Consider the following 5,425-nt stretch of genomic DNA (forward strand, 5'->3'; position numbering starts at 1 on the left):
CTCCTTCGGCCCTTTGAGCTCTTGCTCTCTCTGTTGCCAGTTAACTTAACGTTGAGCTCTGTGAATGAGGCTCCGTCTCCTCACAACCCCGTGGCTCCATGAAATATGTGATAAATGTTGCCTGCATTCATATAGATCAACTCTGCTCCTGAATCTCTCTTCATCTATTTCATTCCTGACATCCTCTGCAGCGCCATAATTACTGGAGATTTAATTAGTCAGAGAACAAAGGCAGCTTGACCTTCTCTGTCGGTTCAGGAGAGTTGTGTACATCATGCAGACAGTAAGCAGATGCTTTATATTTTCACCTCAGTTTGTGTTTTTTCTCAAATAAACTAACAAGCTTAAAGGGCCAGAGCGTCGGATTCAGTGGCATCTAGTGGTGAAGTTGAAGATTGCAACCAAATGAATACCCCACCGCTCACCCCTTCCTTTCCAAGCGTGTCGGAGAACTACGGTGGCCTTCAGGTAACATAAAAAGAGCAAAAGTCTGTCTCTAGAGCCGGTGTTTAATTTGTCTATTCTGGGCTATTGTAGAAACATGGTGATGCAACATGCAATAGAAATGAAGGGCTCATTCTAAGCTAACGGAAATATGATTCTTGGTTTCAGATTATTAAGCACTGATGAAAACATATTTGTGAAAATTATAATCTATTTCTGCCAAAACATCGTCTAAAATACAACACACTGGACCTTTAAAGGGGTTTTATATCATAATGTAGCTTCCCAGGGGGTTATTTATAAATGCATGTTTCCAAATCTGAACATTGACATTTTTTGATGTTTTTTGATTTTTTAGATATAAAGTATATATACATCCCTATAGTGTTACATACAGTAATGTAGATGGCACGCTCCCAGTTTGGAGAAACAGACAGGAGTATCAGCACAGAACTTATATACTGATGTGTTATCTTGCTGTCAGACGCTATTTACGACTGGGAAATGAAGTTGTTCAATCACTCTCATCCAAGCCACCAGGCTCCATTGATAAAAACAGTAACTCAAATTTTTACCTCGCACAACATGTGAGTATACTCCAAAACTAATCCTTCCAGTTATTTTCTAAGCACAGTTTACGTAGTAATCTACGTCACGACGACTGAGTCTGTGTTTTAATTGAAAAACCTGGAAAAAGAAAGCAGATGGACCCGCCCTTTAATAATTCTAAAAGAAGCTCACAGATCAGATACCTGAACGCAAACTTACATCTGAGTTTCTTACCATGTTTACGTCAGGAAAGAAAACTAATATTCTTGCTCAGCTTTGTTTCAGAGGAGACAAGGATATCCTTGCTATCTCCCTCGTGCTCACAAAGACAGTAATTACACAGAAGGCCATTCAATTAAAGGAGGCCGTGCACCTACGTGCCTCATCACAAAAAAAAAAAGAATCAAGGATAATTAAATGATTCAAACCCGAACTCGAGGCCACAACACCGAGACACAGTGGAGGGAAAAAGCTCCGGGGGTGAGCCAACCTTCAGCTGAATAACTCTGATCAGCACCTTAGAGACACAACACACACACAAAAAACCAAATTAATAGACTTTTAAGACTTGTGCTCAGAAAACTGTGTCATTAATGATACAACTGACATCATGTTTCATATTCAGAAAGCCGTTGGGGCTGATGATGGATAGATATGATCATGAATATGGTATATTATACACAACTGTTCAAAAGTGTGGAATCTCCAGTTACAAAAGCTTGTGTCCAGAAAGATGTCTGAAAGGACTACTCTTTATATTTGAATGGTCTTTCATGCTTTTAGGTTGCTGAAAGTTCTCTTTACTAGTAGATGTTTTGTTTGTAGGAAGGGTTTATTTTGTACTTTAGCAATAATGTGTTATCACCAATCCTTTTGAATGGATATGTATTTGTGCATGATTTTATATATGTTCATATGTTTTTGTTATGTCGCATAAATCAACTCAAATGTCTTGCATATGTCCTATAACCTCTCCAGGTAACGAGTATCACTATAACACTAAAATTACTATTAAAAGTTGCTCTTCAACACACCACAAAGATTACAGCCAACGGCCAACTATCACGTACATTCATAGACTGAACATAAAAAAGCCAACGTAGTTGTTGTTGCGTCAACCACATGTTTCTGTAATGCTGTTTTGAAGCCTTGAGTTCGGCGTTTTTGCCGTAGCCATCTTTGATTACGGCCACTGCCATTTTGGCTTTTTGCAAACAGTGAAAGGATGTTACCATATTTGAACTACGGAGAGGTGAGTGGTAGCTTCCTGTCAATCACAGTGAGCCCACCTTAAAGCATACATTGCTTTATCATTGATTTATTTTTATTTTTATGATAGACATAAAAAAAAAAAGAGCAAAACTTTTGCACTCCAGTAGGATGACAGGTGCGTAGAAGAATACCTTAGGTAGACAATATAGAACAAAAAACTCCCGCACATTGTCTTCTTCACTTCGCGTATATATGTATTTTAGTAACAACGTTTCGGTACGTAGGTTATCATCAGGTTATTTGAATAACCTGATGATAACCTTGAGTTATTAAATAACCTGATGAAGGTCTACGTACTGAAATATTGTTACTAAAATACATTTATACGCAACTGAAGAAGACAGTGTGCGGGAGTTTTTTGTTCTATGATAGACATCATTTCACACCACTCTCACTAACCACTTAACTTGGAAGGCTATGTAGTTATGAAAAGACATGAAAAATGAAAAATGTGACTGTTCTCATTGGCTTGCTTTCCTCACTTCTGTTTATTTTCTTGTGCACTGACTTGCTTAAGCTGAACAGCGAATCAGAGGGATTTCTCTCACCCAAGAGCTCTGCCAAAACCAGGGCAGAGGACGCTCACTGACCGTCGGCCAGTGATCACTGATCAAAGTCAAGGTGTATTCAAGGTTTGACATAGCTTCGCTTTGGCTTTCTTTATAAGCTCACACGAAGGAGATCTTGCTACATCTCCAATCTAAATGATACGAGAGTAGACGAATAACATTTATAAACTGTGTTATTAGAACATTTTTAAATGTCATTGCCTTGCCGTGGAATCAAATTTCTAAGTGAATCCAAAATGTGTGCATGGGACAAGGTTAATATTGTTTCATGCATCTTTCAAGTCCTGGTTTGCAGCATTCACACTGTGAAGTAAAGAGCTATTCAAGAGAAAGCCTACCCCATTCACCTCATGGAGACCTCAAATACTTTCACTGGTCAGACGTATTGAAATTCACTGTGCGTGGTGGGAAAAAAAAGGAGAGCGGCTGGATGAACAACTGTGACACAGAGGTTATCATACTCAATTAAGCCTCCATCGCCGAGATAGAAGCAGATCTTTTGTCATGTGAAGGCGGAGGGGCGGAGGGCGAGGCGCCGTCTCATGTCGAGTGGCTGCCGTTAACTCCCAGGGCAAACACAATTGACACTGTGTGCCAACTATAACAGCTGTAGTGCGTCTGAGTGAGCCTGAGAGCAAATATATATGTGTGTGTGTGTGTGTGTGTGTGTGTGTGTGTGTGTGTGTGTGTGTGTGTGTGTGTGTGTGTGTGTGTGTGTGTGTGTGTGTGTGTGTGTGTGTGTGCCAGGGGTTTGCGTCACCGGGGTAAAAGAAGAAACACTGGCGCCAACTGACTGTTTCACAGGATTAAAGGAAAAATCCTCCTCAGATACTCTTACGCTGTTTGTTCTCATCAGTTTTGGATTTTATTTGTAGAAGAGATATGCCGTGTGGTGCCAGAAATTAAGTTGTGTTTACCTTGCTTGTATGCGATTAGATGTGTTGCTCCAGATTTTAAAAAGGTGGATTTTTTTTTATAACCAGTTACGATTACTGGCTAAAATGTACATTGGGTTTGTTAAGCTATACCTTGGAAGGCCATGGAAGTTTCACCTTCGTTGTGTTTCGTTTTTCTTGTTATCAAACATGGCTCTGAAATTCAAGAATAACTACAAGGACAAGTCCTAAAATGTCACAACTTCCATTTAAATTCCTACTTTTTTGGTGTAGTCACTTTGCCTCTTTTGCCTTTTTTTATTTCTAGCGGTTCCCTACATTTCCCATGATGCCTTTTAAGGAATTATCAAAGAAAGGTTCTTTGATAAATGGTTCCGATGAGAACATAAACCAGAAATGATTACATTTAATTGCACTAGACCAATTGAACTCAGGCTCCATGGTTCATTCAGGGTGAGCCTCGGCTGCTTCAAGATGCATGCAGGACAACACTTGTTTTTTTAAATAAAGTTTTTGTCAAACCTCTCCCTCCCAATGCCGCAGTTGTCATTCTCTGGTTCTGGCTGCAGCCTCCCAGACATAATGCTCCCCCATATGGCAGACAGCGTCTCCTGCTGAGAGACTCCTTCACTCCTATTAATACACACAGTGTAATAAAGGGCTCAATTGAATTAATCAGCTTGAAGACATTAATCAGACATTAATGAAGTATTGACCTCTGCTCCGCACTGCTGTTCACCGTGTCTGCCTGCCTGTTTACATCTAGAGTCGTATCGACCTGCTGCTCAGTTTCTTGGAAGGGTTTTTTTTGTTGACTGTTGAGAATCTCCTGCTTTTCATTAAACGGACATGAAATCTGAAGCTGCTGCAGAGTTTTCTGTACGACAACAGGAAGCAAACAACGGCACTCAGAGGAAAAAAATCAGAACGTTTGGCCACCAATTTCATAGCAGTTCGTCCTTGAGTCTGTGGACGTTTGTGCCAAATTTGAAGAAGTTCACATTTAGATATCACGTTTTCAAGGTTGGGATGGCCTAAAGAAAACTCTAAAACATAATTCCGACCACGGCTGTCGTTGGCGCGGATGCATAAAAAACTGTAACAGTCTTGAAAAGCTGAAATCTGATCCACTGTAGATTTTGCTGTTAGACAGAAATCTCAAAGACTTGCAAAGTCTCTCGACACTGAAGGTTCGTGCGTGGTTTATATGGTGAAAAGTTGTGGTTGACGTGGTAATACGTGGGTAACGTTGTTTAACGGTGCCGGTTAGGTTTTATCGCTACAGCACTACTTAGTTAGGGTTAGAAAAAAACATTGTGGTTTGGATAAAATTCGTTTTCAATGTTAAATAGGCTGCCGACGAAAATTCGTTAGAAAAGATAACTTAACTTTTGGTTTCAAATTGGACATGAGCGCCGGTCCCTTGAGTAAAAGTCCTGTGTTTGTTTGACCCATCCACAAACACTTTTAAACACTGTCACAGAGGTGAGTGCGAGACAGCAGGGAAAGGACCCAAATGCAGGTAGTCCAAAACCCTAAAAGTTATCTGATTTAACGACAAAAAAGAAAATACAAAGGCTTACCGGCATGGAACAGAAAGAACTGAGGGTCCAGAAGAATCTAGAATGGAACAAGAGAGAGAGTGCAGGCAGGTAGACGGCCAGGTACAGGTTAAAAAAGCTTTGGCACAAAGTA

The 5,425-nt window shown here is 40.2% G+C and overlaps 1 long non-coding RNA gene across 1 annotated transcript; it reads right to left on the minus strand.

Annotated features, from left to right (window-relative positions):
• Nucleotides 1–1,452: 1,452 nt before the first annotated feature.
• Nucleotides 1,453–5,425, minus strand: LOC129108707 (uncharacterized). The gene is made up of 3 exons (XR_008531927.1): nucleotides 5,314–5,425; nucleotides 4,253–4,363; nucleotides 1,453–1,510 (listed from the first exon to the last, which is right to left on the minus strand). It is a non-coding gene; the product is annotated as an uncharacterized LOC129108707 (long non-coding RNA).

Source organism: Anoplopoma fimbria, chromosome 2 (genome assembly GCF_027596085.1).
Source record: "Anoplopoma fimbria isolate UVic2021 breed Golden Eagle Sablefish chromosome 2, Afim_UVic_2022, whole genome shotgun sequence".
In the NCBI taxonomy this organism is placed as follows: Eukaryota; Metazoa; Chordata; class Actinopteri; order Perciformes; family Anoplopomatidae; genus Anoplopoma; species Anoplopoma fimbria.